We start from the raw sequence: 15,970 nt of genomic DNA, 5'->3' as shown, positions 1-15,970 counted from the left end.
ATTGGTTTGGATTGGTTTGGATTGGTTTGGTTGGTTTGGTTTGGTTTGGATTGGTTTGGATTGGTTTGGATTGGTTTGGATTGGTTTGGATTGGATTTGGTTGGTTTGGATTGGTTTGGATTGGTTTGGATTGGTTTGGATTGGTTTGGATTGGATTTGGATTGGTTTGGATTTGGTTTGGATTGGTTTGATTGGTTTGGTTTGGATTTGGTTTGATTTGGATTGGTTTGGATTGGTTTGGTTTGGTTTGGTTGGTTTGGATTGGTTTGGATTGGTTTGGATTGGTTTGGATTGGATTTGGATTGGATTTGGATTGGTTTGGATTGGTTTGGATTGGTTTGGATTGGTTTGATTGGTTTGGATTGGTTTGGATTGGTTTGGATTGGATTTGGATTGGTTTGGATTTGATTTGGATTTGGTTTGGATTTGATTTGGATTGGTTTGGTTGGATTTGGATTGGTTTGGATTGGTTTGGTTTGGATTTGGATTGGTTTGATTGGTTTGGATTGGTTTGGATTGGTTTGGATTGGTTTGGATTGGTTTGATTGGTTTGGATTGGTTTGGATTGGATTTGGATTGGTTTGGATTGGTTTGGATTGGTTTGGATTGGTTTGGATTGGTTTGGTTTGGATTTGGTTTGGATTGGTTTGGATTGGTTTGGATTGGTTTGGATTGGTTTGGATTGGTTGGTTTGGATTTGGTTTGGATTGGATTTGGATTGGATTTGGATTTGATTTGGATTTAATTTGGATTTGATTTGGATTGGATTTGGATTGGATTTGGATTGGATTTGGATTGGATTTGGATTGAATTTGGATTGGATTTGGATTAGATTTGGATTAGATTTGGATTGGATTTGGGTTGGATTTGGATTAGATTTGGATTGCATTTGGATTGGATTTGGATTTGGATTGGATTTGGATTGGATTTGGATTGGATTTGGATTGGATTTGGATTTGATTTGGATTGGATTTGGATTAGATTTGAATTAGATTGAGATTGGATTTGGATTGGATTTGGATTAGATTTGGATTGGATTTGGGTTGAATTTGGATTGAATTGGGATTGGATTTAGATTGGATTCGGATTGAATTCGGTTTGATGTGGATTGGATTTGGTTAAGATTTTGATTGGATTTTGATTGGATTTCGATTGGATTTGGATTGGATTTGGATTGGATTTGGATTGGATTTGGATTGGATTTGGATTGGATTTGGATTGGATTTGGATTGGATTTGGATTGGATTTGGATTGGATTTGGATTGGATTTGGATTGGATTGGATTGGTTTGGATTGGATTGGTTTGGATTGGATTTGGATTGGTTTGGATTGGTTTGGATTGGTTTGGATTGGTTTGGATTGGTTTGGATTGGTTTGGATTGGTTTGGATTGGTTTGATTGGTTTGGATTGGTTTGGATTGGTTTGGATTGGATTTGGATTGGTTTGGATTGGATTTGGATTGGATTTGGATTGGATTTGGATTGGATTTGAATTGGATTTGGATTGGATTTGGATTGGATTTTGATTGGATTTGGATTGGATTTGGATTGGATTTGGATTGGATTTGGATTGGATTTTGATTGGATTTGGATTGGATTTGGATTGGATTTGGATAAGATTCGGATGGGATTTGGATTGGATTTGGAATTGAATTGGATTGGATTTGGATTGTATTTGGATTGGATTTGGATTGAATTTGGATTAGATTTGGATTGGATTTGGATTGGATTAGGATTAGATTTGGATTGGATTTGAGTTGGATTTAGGTTGAATTGGGATTGGATTTTGATTGGATTTGGATTGGATTCGGATTAAATTCGGTTGGATGTGGATTTGATTTGGATTGGATTTCGATTGGATTTATGTTGGATATGGATTGGATTGGATTATTTCATTCGCTGTGCCTGAATCTTGCTTCGGAAATTACTTTGAGTCTTGTAGTTTCTTCGATCAGACGAGTTCAAGTAGGTGTAGATGGAGTTAATAACGAATAAACGAAATCAGAAGTTTAACGAAAGTAAAGTTCGAAGTCAGCGACCGTTCGAAAAGAGGCATCTCAGGATTAACAACACATGCAGTAATTCTGTGCTTCGATTTCATCATTCTGATTCAAAAAGATTACCACAACAAAATAATCATTTGAAAAAATAATATTAATCTATTCATTGCTCATCATGTGTTTGTTTGCCATACAGTCTGCTACGCAATTATTTATATTGCAATGGCGCTTTCAATCAATCCCCAAAATAGTCATAATTCCCACGGAGAATGATCCATCAACGTTGTATCATGAAATGGTTTTTGTTTTGTCAACAAAGTCTTCATAGCGGAATCTATCAATGGATGAATGTACGCAAAGGTACAGCGTAGTATTTCTAATGTTCATAGAAGTAACGCAAATTCCTTAAGATTTGCGTAGTCATTCTCCTAACTGCCATGGTCTAAGTGCTTTACTTGATAGGGCATTGCCCCATATCCACTTAAGTTAAGTTTCCCATCTGAATTTTTATGCTATTATGTATCTAATTAAGTCTATTTAATTGAAAATACTTACAGTGGCGCATACTTGGGCACTATAGATAGCCTAAAAATATTTTAAGAAAATTGGCGAGTCACTCTTCTAAGTGGCGTGACCCTGTGCCATCAGACGACTGTCGCGTGTTCGGTTCCTTTGCTTATCATTTGTTTCTAAACTGCGATCACCGTCTGCTAACTTTCGAAGGCATAATAAAGCACACAACGCAGGCTTGATTCCTGTTCTAAGCGGTTTGCCGAAGACTACGAGATGGCTGCTCGTCAACCTTGAGACTCTTCCTCGATACGGGAAATAAATTTTGATTATCAGAAGTGAAAGGTTCCTGCAGCACAGACTGATTTCGCTTTGACCGAAACCGCTTCTTCGGGATCTTAGAACCGTATATTTGTTTTATATGGTTGGTAAATTTACATTGGATTTGCGATGACGGAAATATGACCTTTGCTGACGAAAATGCGTCCTTTGCTGACGCAAATTGAGAATGTTCTGCATAAAGAGGTGACTTAATATCAAATGAATATTAATATGACCGGTTTTGGCAAATTATAGAATTATATTGATTTTCTCTTTTGCTTCTCCGTGAATTCATGTCCAACAGTATTTAACCCTTTATAAGGAAGCTAGACATGGAATGATGTTATACAATTTTCTAAATATTTTTTAAAGTTTGGGTAATCTTCGGTAAGAAAAATCTGACAATCTTCGAAAATGGACCGTTCCATACCAAAACTTTTCTCGAACATTTGAAATGTTCCATACAAAACAAATGAATTGCCAATCAGGGTAGAAGCGATCAATAACTTTAAAAATGCCATAGATAACCCGGATAAAAATTTACAGTACCTTGTATGGTTTAATCCATTGGAATATTATAGATTGTAGGGTAAACAATACAATCGACTGTTCATTTAATGTAGATAACTTACAGTTGAAAAACATCTATATTGTATTTACATCAAAAGAACAATAAACCCAAATGTCACCAATCATTCCATAATATTGTTATGGTTCGCTTATGTTAATTAAACTTTTGACCAAATTTTTAAATAAGTCCATTTCGTTGATCAAAAATCCATTTTTAAAGACGAAAATCTGAAAAAAATAAGTGAATGTTTGAAGTATTTGTAATAATGATGCAACAACGAAAACTATAAAATAACAATAGTTTCCACTGTTGAGAAACAATTTTTTTTTTGATTTTTTATATATAAATTATATTTCAGATCTTAAAAAAATCGCATCTCTGCAACAATTAAAATAATTAAAAAAAAGTTTTATATTTATTTTTTTTTACTCCGTGGAAAACTAATTCCATTTAAGCGTGTAATGTTTTGTTTGTGATTGGGGAAAAATAAAAAAAATCGAACGGTCAAAGTGCAAGACGCTTCTTTGCTTTCCGCTTTTATTATTCTGCAAGTGGTTGAATAGTGAATCATTGTCTACTGTGCCTTGTCATGATGGTAAGTGCCTAAGTGCTTGTAAGTGTTGTGAAGGTTTTGATTAACTGACCATGCGGGAAAATCTGTATAGGACTTCCCGGGAAGTTCTTGATTGTTATCACCAAAGTAGTTCCTTCGTTTTAGTTAACATGTTGACTTGTTTCTTTCAGAACTATGAAGCTCACTGGAAACCGTAGTTTGCCATCAATCGTCAACGTTTTCCATACAAAACAGCTGCTGCTATTCGTTTGTCATATCCACCGAATATAAGAGCTGATACAGGTAACTTTTCATCATATTTTCTATGTCCGCTTGAAGACCATTGACATTTTTTATAATGTTCATCATCCACAGGATCAGTCCCAAAGAGGATGCCGGAAGATAGCGGCCGCATCAAGCACTGCAATTATTACAATTAGACTACGAACACCAGTACTCTTTACCAGCAGCAACACTTACGGCATGCTCAGCGAGTAGCTTTGAAGAGCGCTCAGTAACAGGATAAAATAAACTCTAAAATTTAGTTAAAACTAAATTTCAAAGCAAAGAAATAAAATGAATTGTAAGACCTTTAATTGTATTGTATTTCTATTGTAGTATTGGTGTGAGATGTATTCCAAATGGTATTGTATTTCTACTGTAAAACAATAAAAAAAGTAAGAGAAAACATTTGAAACACATTGTTTTCTATGGTTTTGTCCTTCGAAATCATCCCATTGAAGAACCGTAAAATTAATTGTTTTGCTCTGAATTTTGTATGAAAAATTTTCGATTTTTTTATTGTAAAGATACATAACAACCCCCATTTTTTAATGTAAAAGTCCCATTTACCATTCATTTAATCGTGGAAAACCATTATTTCTTATGTGATTTAATTGTTTGAATACCATTATATTCAATTGTAGTTACTATGTTTTAAATGGTGATGTAACAGTAAAATGTATGATATTTTAATGATATTTTTTATCCGGGTAGCCAAATAAATTCTTGCTTTTGATTTTATGTAAAAAAAATAAATTTTGACGGAAAAAAAATATTTTTTGTAAAATTTTGCAATAAAGTGTTGCTTATTTTGTTTCATTTGTGGAAATATCATATTTCTTTTGAAATGGAAAGTTTTGATTTTATTAATCAAAAATATTTTTCCTTAATTGCAATTCTAAACGTCTTCTACGTTTACGTCTTCTAAAGGGTTAAACAGCGAAAATCTTTATGTGCTTTGAAGCTTCATCAGTTATGCATAATTTACTGAAAGGATAAAAGAAAAAGTTTCCCATATAGGTATTTTCGGAAATTTATCTCAAGTCGAAGGAATTAAGATGCATAAATTTTGTTTCCGTGTAGGATGGAATTGGCATATTTGCATACAGTTACTTTTTTCTTTCCTTTCTTGAAACTAATCATGACTGGTATAAAGCACAATCAACGATACTGTAGTTTGACGCACTATGTTTTAAATTTTAAGGAAATATTTGTCCCACAACACAATTTTAGAGATTGAACACAAAAGTAAGCAAATTTTTTAGTTTTGCGCTGTAGTTTTATTTTAAAGGAAATTGACATTCTTTCTATGATTTTTTCGAACTCTAGTGAAGTTTCGAAGATTTTTTTTATTGTTGAATTGCTCAAAAAAAAATCTGTAAAATAATTGCATAATTAAAATAAATATCTGATTAATTTTGTAGACAATAGATTCATAATGTTTCAAAGAAAGCTGCGATTGAATTCAAAATTGCTTATAGGTACATTTTGAAGTGCCAAGAGGTTGTTGCATTCTTGTCCCTGTTGCGCACCCTGCTGTCTACCATTTTTTATTATTATTAGTGAATCCAGCACCGGACCGACCGGTGTGTGAAGAAAAGAAAGGATCAAGAAACAAATTTCCTCAACCAATATTTCGAATAAGGCAATAAAACCGTAGTCACGTGATCGGCTTTGACGATCACGTGATTAACTTTGACGATCACGTGGCCGACGATGCGATCACCCTCATCTTTCTTTCTATTTATGTTGCGTTGCATTGTACATAATTTTCTTATCTGGGGAAACCCTACACCCGGCGTGGCATTTTGTAGACTTTGGACTCGCCAACATCATTCATAATGCCTATGCTTATTCATGTCTTCTTATTTGCTCACAACATATTTGTGTATCCGGATGAAACCAGAATTGGAGGTCACGCTGCGTTCCCGTGATCGCATTTTTGTCGTACCCTCTTGTAACGATTATGTTTTTATGTGTGTCTGAGGCATGACTTTCCTAGCGTTAGAGAGCAACGAATGGGAATCAAAATAAACTCGATAGTAACGATGTAGATGTTAATAGTTTTTTTCTGCTGTTGTACCCATAGGGGACATTAGGGATTTTTCGGAATAATGGGCAGGTAAATTTATTTTGAATCTCAAAAAGCCGAGTATGTTCTTTTCTTCATTCGAAAGTATTATTGCATTATTACGCTGATTATAAAAACATAACATAAGTCATACGACTTTTTTACTTTTAGGAATTTTGGAATTCTAGTTTGTTTGTTTACTTCAACTATATGTATTTGTCATTGGTTAATGTTAAAGTCCCTGGATAATGTTTTATAATATCAAATGATGCAGATACGAAATGCAAATCGATCGTAAACTTTTTATCCGAAAAATGCGTATACAAAATAACATAATTTATGTGAGCTTTGGCGCTTCAAATCATGATTATTATTTGCAATGCTATGTAGAGATTTAAGTGTGTTGAAGCAGCGGGTGCCCCAGACTAACATTATTGTATGAGCGTTAGGATACAAAATTGTAATGAAAAGTTTTCTAAAAAATGAGCTCCGTAATGCCCAACAGCACTTGAGCCTACGAATTGAACTAATGAGTGACACAAAACTGAACATTGTTACTATTGTATTTAATTCCATTTGGCATGAAAAACTGAAATGTTATCTGCTGAAATTTTTAGCCTATATATAATTGAAAACAATGGCGAAAAATATGAATACTTTTTTTTTAAATTTTTTTTTTAAATTACTTGAGAGAAGCGTATTTTTCGAACAAAATATGTCCTGTGCGATTCCTTTTTAATGGATGCGTTTACCCGGCATATGGCAGAGGAAGATTTAAATCCTTTTTTTAAATACTTTACCAAAATAATTTTATTCGAATTAAATATCATCACTTTGATGCCTGCTTTTAATTGATGCATTTTCTTGGTTTAAGGGAAGATATGATTCCTTCTTTCAAGGAATGCATTTGCTAGGCAGAAGACAAGTGGGAATATGATTCTTTTTTTCAATTCGTGTAGTTGCTCGGTTCAAGGTAAGGGGAAATATAATCTCTTATTTGATGAATGCATTTGCGCGGCAGAAGCCAAAAGAGGATAAGACTGCTTACTTCCATTTAGTCATTTGGGCAAGGGGCAAAGCAAGGCAAGGGGATATATGATTCCATTCTTTTGAAGGATGCATTTGCCTGGCAGAAAGGGGCACCTTAAACATCATTTTTTTTATTCCCTCAAACGATTCTTTATTTTATATAAGATCAACTTCCCCAAAAACCCATATTTTTGACGCCTCTACACTGAGGAAAATGGATGTATGATTTTCAATCAAACGCCTTATGGAAATTTGCCACAAGGAATCGATATGAATTTCAATATGTTGCCTTATGAATGATGATTTTCATTTCAAAAAAGTAAAGTGCAGCAGACATGGTTCGAATCATGGACGTCGGGGTTGGGAGGCCGGCATATAGATCACACGCCCATCGACGCTTAGATTCTCGGGAAAGTAACTGCGTATGAGAAGCACTGTTGGTGGAATAATCAGCGCCAGTTATGAATTTCGATAGTCCAGTTCGCTGAGGGTAAGTATTTTTCAAATTTAAAACAAAAAAAAATAAAAGTGCTGTTTTCCAAGATTGGCTTAACATTTGCTCGATTTTGAACGAACATTCAGGCCGGTTCACAAATGCAGCACTTTTTAGGCTTTTGTTTTTGATTTTTGAAATAGTTAGGCTTCAAAAATATGGGTTCTTATGGAAAGTTATATTAAATTAGCCAAAGAACCTATTGAGACATTATAACGAGATGCAATTTTTGACAGGATAGGTCAATTCATTTTGCCCGGTTTAAGACAGGCACACTTAGTTTTTATTCACCGTGATCTCAGCATTTTTTGTTTATTTTCCCGAGGTGAAAATAGGTGCCAAGATCTCAGTAAAAGTGACGTTTCAATTGCTGAGATATTTGAGAAATGACAATTACAATTTACGAGAAATGACAATTACAACTGGGAAATTACAATTTACGGGCGGTTTGTGAAGAAACCCAATGCGATTGCACAAAAACTGATCTAGAATGCGGCGCTGCCATAAAAATTGACAGTTAGAACGTAAAATAAGACAAACTCGAGCAAGATCGGGTACGTTCAACTAGGGGGAATGACGGCTTTGGCAGGTTTTGTTCTATTATTGTCAGGGGGGTTTTTTATGACTGATTATGCTCAAATTTGGCCTAAACATTCTTTGCATATTAAAGTTTATAGTGGCCTAATTTCATAAAATTTGATCGACAAAACCCCCCTGGCAATAATATAACAAAACCTGCCAAAGCCGTCTGTTCCCCTTTTTTAAATAAAACAAACTGATTGACTAAATTATCACTGTAAATAGTTCTATACTGCCGTGAATCGCATATTTGTCCCATATGAATAGGAAACCCAGAAAAGGTGGGACAGATAGTATACGCACCTTGAGGAGCGATCTTTTCGATTTGTATTCCGCTTATCTTACTTTTTGATTCGCAGGTTGCAATTAAAACACAGTTATTTTTGGTGGTATTATGTTATACACGAAAACAAATGGCGCCAAGTACTCTTTTGGTAGTGTAACCTGCTATGCCGTTCCATTGTAAATATGTGTAAATATTCTTCTCTACTTTTTGCCTTTCTCGTATACTAAGTATACGGAAAGGCTATAGAACTGCTCCAAAACCGAACTTTTTATAGAAGGCTCGGAGACCCATAGTGTTATATACCAATCGACTCAGCTCGACGAATTGAGGTGATGTCTGTATGTGTGTATGTATGTGTGTGTGTGTGTGTGTGTGTATGTGTACAAAAATGTGAGACACGTTTTGGGCATTTATCATTATTCGATTTGCTCGCAACAAGTTGCATTCGACGCGGAATACAGTCCCATTGGTTCCTATTTAAAATTAGATCGATTGAACTTTGCGTTTCGGAGTTATGACCAAAAAACAGTTTTACGTGCAAAAAAGCAAAATGCTCCAATCTGGACTCGAACTCGTGATCTCTTGATCGGGAAGCGGATACTACACCACAGCACCATCGATACACATAACATGCGTGAAGATACGTACAAATATAAATCATCGAATTGGGCATATATTCATTGCCTCTATAAGCAACAAAATTTATCCTGCTAGGGTATCGTTTCCTATACTGGAAGTATTAATGGATTGAGAAAAGAAAATATTAATTTTTCTCGTTGGTTAGTAAAATATACAGTTTCAATACATTAACTTAGAACAAGATGCCGTGGTGAGTATAAGCCGTTTGGCAGCGCAGTATCATTACTTGACACTTTACCGGTCGCTACTAAACGCGTTGCTAAAACAGTAGCGCAGCTGACAGGTGATCAAATTTGGTAGCGCGATAAACAGCTCTGCTATTTGATGAACTATTAAACGTCACCGGTACGGAATGCAGCCACCAAAATGATAACCGAAAATAGCGACCGGTGCGAAAGACTAAACTAAAATGACAGAGCAGCGAGGGTGATCAAAACACTCGCACCTAGTAATGATGCTCTAATATATAAACTATTAAAACCGCTTGGATACGCTGTTCATTTATTGGAGATAAAAGTAGATTCACTATGATGCGAGGAAATCAATGCAAAACTTTTAAGGATAGGATATCCGTTCATTAATTTAAAATCATCTTCTCTGCTAAACGTTAGACATAAGTTTTTGCTATCAAGCGCTAAGAAAAGCACAAATACCCTATATAACAGCCTGTAAATACTCCTCAGTCGTCATATAGCAATTTCAAAAAGCATCGTGCTTTGTTCAACACGTTCAACGCTCTCCCGTACGAATGCGCCTAAAAGAAGGAATGGCAATGTGCCGTCGCGCAGTGGTGGTCCCCCATACAAATGCTCGACTAAACCTACGATTGCGCTTAAAATTTAGCAACAGTAATCTTGTAACGCTGAACTCATTTTGAAATTTAAATAGTTCCGACATATGCTATGCTATCCAAAGACTTACGGAAGCCCATGACTTAGGATCTGCAGCCACAGTAGCGTCTTAATTCTAACCTTGAAACAGTAAATTTTCCGCTTTGGTGCAGCAAAGCGCAATTCGCCAAACTAACCACTGTTAAGTAGACAAAATATATATTTCAATGCGTGATATCAGTTCTTTCCGAATCTTTCCCGATAAAAAATTTAGTCAAATTTAATTTTCCCATACATATATGCTTAGGAGATACTTTACTGCATCAACTTGAGCCAAGTCACCAAAAATTAAATTTACCAACTACAATTAACAAATTGAGGAATTATCCTTGACTAAATGTGCAAAATTAAAATAATATCAGCTTCACAAAAGAACGATTTGTTTTAGGTTTTGTCTAAATTTCCGCCACTGTGGATCGGTCGGCTTAACCATCGTAGCATCAGCGGCAAGCCGTGCTTCTGTTCTATTTTTACGCATATGCATCATTCTTTGTGGCGTTCAATCAGCATATGGGAATTGGGAGCGCAGCTGGTGTGCGGGAAGACGTGGGACGCATGCGCATTCGCTTCAGTCTCTTGCCGTCGGATGAATATTGCCGTATGAAGCATCACCAACACACATCGCATTGCGTGCGGCAATGTTCTATTTTTAGCTCAGCTGGGTTGAATGTTGATCCGAGCAAATGAGATTTGGGGAAACTGGTTCATGAGTATCACGAAAAAAAAAGAATAATTTAGATGTCTGCGCGGAAATAACGCGCAGAGGGAAATCCCCGGTCTTAATTCCTTGGATATAGCGTCTGCTGCCCCATAAACTCGCAAGCTTCTAATTTTATTGAAAATTATGTCTTTTCTATTCAGTAAGGCATCTTTTCTTTGTGCATTGAAGCAATCGAATATAATTTTTCCACTTATGTTTACTCTTTATTGAAACTCGGTGGGCAAGTTTGATTACTACCAAGGTAAATCAAAAGCTATTTTGTTTCTGCTAACAATCATTAAAGAAAACTGTTGAGTACATATCGATTCTCAATTTATACATTTATGTTTCATTTCCTACCTCCTCCATCATCTGAAGTTCAGACCTGAATTCTTTCAAATATCCCAAATAATCAGATGGATTCAATTATAGAAATGTCATGAATATAAATATAAACAATACACAGCATGGAACCTAACCATTGATTATTAGCATGGAAAATGTTAAATACAAATATTTTGTTTGAATTTTCTATTATTCAAAACTTTTCTTGCAATGCGTAATATTATACCACACTCCTAGAAAATATGAGTTTTGAAAAAAATAAGATGGCTAACAAGAGGACCGAACATAAACCATCTGATTAAGAGCCTATCACGTTACCCCTGAACTATCTTTGTTTCTTGAGGGGGCAATGTTCGAAGAACAAGAGGCTACGCGATTTGCAATAAATAACTATTTCACTACATCAAGACATCGGCTGCTTGTGCATACGTGCGGTAACGCACCGGGTGCTGTGCTTTGGTTCGGTGGCATTTAATCGGACGTTGAAAAATATAAACCGTTTTGACTCAAGTCCCGAAAATGACTCATATTCCGAACACTAGCATTTAAATGGCTATATCAACCTTATTCGCGTGGTTCTTTCCATAGGATATTAATTTCGTTTGTAAAGCACTCGGATTATGTAGGAGAAACTGAGTTTTGGAAGGATTCGGAGAAAATTTTCTATTTTAGGAAGTCAGTAGAAAAAGTATCCAAACTTTTCTATAATCCAAGTATGTATTAGATCATTTAATAGTCTTAGTTCGATCATTGACGAACTACAATGACTCATTCCAGAGGTTAAATGTCAAAACGTGTTACAGCGGAGTTCTAGTGCGAATATTTTTCTACAGCTCTGCCTAATAGTTTGTTGTTTTGATTCAACTAATAATAGAGTTAAAGCACTAGTTACTAATACTAAATGATAACAAAATTTCGATCAGTCTGTATAATAAGTTACTGCAACTAGCGCTATAACTCTGTTATTAGTGCAATAGAAACAACAATTAGGCAGAGTTGTAAAAACCTTCGCTCTAGAAGTCCTCCACATATCACGTTTGAAATTTAACCTCTGGAATGAGTTATTGACAAACTTCTAAATTATCGAACCTATATTACTGTACCGCTCATAAAAAAATCTACTCCTCCGCTCATTTTTGGTCGCAACGAAAAATACGCGCCAGATAGTCGCCTAAGAACAACATACCTCCAGAAAAGCCAATTCGATATTTTTTAATTTGGCCGCCACGTGGTACTTTCCGGCGGTGAATGCTTGGATAGCACGTGCTATTTGTACTGCGGAGAAATTTTCACATCTTTGAGAGCCTTGGAAAATGATCACGAAAGTTGTCATTTTGTTGCAAGGCACAATACTAATGATCGAAAACATCCTTGCCACAATCCATAACAAATTACCCGAAGGCAAGCAACGATTTTCGATTTTCTGATAGTATATCAGGTATGTAATCATTACGATGAAAATTATTGCACAATATGAGCTCAAAAATGCTGATTTTGGTAACACTAGCTCTGTCACGCGTAATCTATCAGATTTTGTACTTGGATAGTTTACCTGTAGAGTGATCTAATAAATAGTTTTGGATCAGTTTAGAAATCAAAATAATCAATTTTAACCATACATTCATAATTACTGCGAAATGCTTTCCATATAAAGAAAAGCAACCCCAGTAGAATTCTGATCAGATTTTTTTTAAATCAGATCAAATTCATAAATCTTCACTTGTCATAAGACGAGTTTGAACAATCCCATTGAATTCCACCACTTAATTGTATCCTGACAGATACGTATTTCGACCTCAACAGTAAGGCCGTCTTCAGTGTCTTGTACTTGACTCGACTCAAGTCGAGTCAAGTACAAGACACTGAAGACGGCCTTACTGTTGAGGTCGAAATACGTATCTGTCAGGATACAATTAAGTGGTGGAATTCAATGGGATTGTTCAAACTCGTCTTATGACAGGTGAAAACATTCCACTAAAAAGCTCAAAATAATTTTCTCATAAATCTTGTTGAAAAGTGTTTGAATGATAATGACAAAAACGGAGCTACTCATTAGCAAAAATTGACCTTTCACGTCAAAAATTTTTATTCGCTTAAGTATTTTTTAAATTTAAAACAAAAATCGAAAAAGTGCTGTTTTTTAATATTGGCCCGATTTTGAACGAACATCGAGTGATTTTTTTCAGGTCGGTTAACACGTGCACACGTTTTCGGTTTTTTTTTATTTCGCTTTCATTTATTTATTTCTTCGTCTTGAATTATAAAAAACTCCTCAGACTGCTTCTTATCTAATATTTCTTATTCTATTCTTAAAAACTAGTTTAGACACATTGAAATCAAAAACAGCACTTGCACTATTAAACGACCGAAAACAGTTTTCCAGAGGGTTGTTAAAACCATATGACGTCCTGTGACGCTGAATCATGATAAGATCGCGTTCACGCAGATGCCGAGAAGGAGCGTAAAACGTAACGTTTTGCAATAAATATGGACACTGCACGACATTTTTTAAAATATAAAAAACAAACAGCCTTTGCAGATTAGTTCGACGAAGCGCAAGTGTCTCCAGGCCTATAAGTATGCAGCGGCTGGTTTTTGTTTTCGATTTAATAGTTAGAGGCTTCAAAGAACCCATATTTTCTTTGGGAAGTTGACCAAAGAATCGACTGAAACAATGAAACGAAATACAATTTTTGACGGGGATGGTCAACTGAATTTTTATCTATATGAAGAATCATATTATTCAAAACAACAATTTCAGCTGGATTCTGGCTTCAAAACGGAATTTTCAGAAGAAGGGTGTGTATGTGAATGTGTGTGAGTGTGTGTGCAAAAAAAATCTAACTCATTTGTCGAAATCTTATCCTGAACCGATTATTTAAACGGGGAATCCTGTCCCATTGTTTCACATTAAAAATCTGGTCGAACTGGGGAATGGGCTCAAAGTTATGGCCAAAATACAAATTTTTAAACTATGTCTGAAACTCGATTTGTGCAATTTCTCTACCTCATCACATTTTCAGGGCACTTAACCTCATCCGATTTGCTTGCAACAAATTGCATCCGGCAGCAATTATTACAATGTGTATAAACAAATGTGAATTTTCAATTCAATCTATCTTTATTTATCTATCTTTATTTACGAGAATGTGAAAATGTGAAAAATAAGCTTATTCACCAATTGTTATTTTAGACTTTTCATATATGTTTATCAACCATTTTGAACGAGCGAGAAAGGCATCATCACCGCTAGGTGGATTAATCTGGGTTTTTATTATTATTTTCAAACCGTCTAAGACGAATTAAGTACTGTCCATTTAATTCCACCAGTTAACTGGTGGAATTAAATGGACAGTACTTAATTCGTCTTAGACGGTTTGATACATTCCACTAAACGAGCTTAATATATTTTTCTGAAAATATTATTTTCATTAAAACTAGATTTATTAGATTATAATTTGCTCGAAATCAAAACTAAAATAATTCGAAAACAAAAATTGAGAAATATAAAGGAATAGAAAACGGAATAAAATATATCAATATCGAAAACATGTCTTATCCATAATACTTGAGCATAAACAAAACAACACCACCCCCCACCCATCCGCAAAACCACCACACCGTTATCTTTGAATTGCCACAGTGGACGGCCACTAACATCGTCCATCTCTTTACCTATCACGAAAGCGGAACCCCTTAAAAGGGACTGTCATCGTGGGAGTGAAAAGGAGTGAAAAGACAACCGCCCCGCGTCTGAAACCGCGGCGAGTTCGGTCACCGACAACGGGCCCAACTCGGTAAGTGAAAGTATGACGCCGAATAGTGAAGCCAGCAGCTCCGCGTCTGCAATCGAATCGGTTTGTGCGAGTATCGTCAACGTGTCCAACCCGAGACGTGTAAGCGTGAATCCGGATTGAACAGCCAGCATCTCCGCGGCTGAAACCGAACCGTCTTGCCCGACCATCGACAACGTGTCCAACCCGAAAGGCCCAGCTCCTCGCCAAGCTAAGCAGAATCGGCCCCGTGTAGTGGAGACTGCCTCCGCCTAGTGAACGAATCGGTCCATCGAAGGCCCGAATCGTTCGCCATGTCATAAGTATCAGCATCTGCTCTGGCTCAAAAGTAAGATCTGCAGTGTCCTGATGAGCTCCGCTATGTGCTACTTTTCCATATTTTTTTAAAAACTTTTTCAGGTTGTATTCGCATTTTTTTTTGACGTAGAACTACGTCTGTCTTTTCTATATTGGGGTACACTTTACGATTGCAAAAAATTGAAAATCGTCACGAAAATATGATAGACTTTGAACGTTAATATCTCAGCCGTTTCTCGATGGATTTTCAATTTTCTTGGACCATTCGATCAAGGAAGAGTCAACGCTTCATACCCGATATACACTGAAGTCGTTTGTTACGCGGTTATTTTTACAACAATTGTTTTTTATGCGATTTTTCATTTACGCGGGTTTCTGGATTTCCGCATTCCTTCAGACATACTTTGGGATTTACGCGGTTTTTTACGTTGTTTTATTTTACGCGGCCCATATCTTCCGCATAAAAACTGACTCTAGTGTGTTACAATATCTATGTATGATAATATTTACTATTAAAAACTTGCTAACAGTTTAGCACTTGGTTTCGGTGAATCAGTCAATCTCGTATTAAGTGCATCGCAAGCTTCTTCTTCCATAGCACTACATTCCA

General features: G+C 35.8%; 1 long non-coding RNA gene across 1 annotated transcript; it reads left to right on the top strand.

The window, feature by feature from the left end:
- Positions 1-3,890: 3,890 nt before the first annotated feature.
- Positions 3,891-4,631, top strand: LOC134215251 (uncharacterized). Its single transcript, XR_009980090.1, has 3 exons — positions 3,891-3,997; positions 4,147-4,258; positions 4,331-4,631. It is a non-coding gene; the product is annotated as an uncharacterized LOC134215251 (long non-coding RNA).
- The last annotated feature ends 11,339 nt before the right edge of the window (positions 4,632-15,970 follow it).

Source organism: Armigeres subalbatus, chromosome 2 (assembly GCF_024139115.2).
Source record: "Armigeres subalbatus isolate Guangzhou_Male chromosome 2, GZ_Asu_2, whole genome shotgun sequence".
NCBI lineage: Eukaryota > Metazoa > Arthropoda > Insecta > Diptera > Culicidae > Armigeres > Armigeres subalbatus.
Note: the sequence above shows the minus strand (reverse complement) of the source record. Positions and strands in the feature narration are given on the sequence as shown.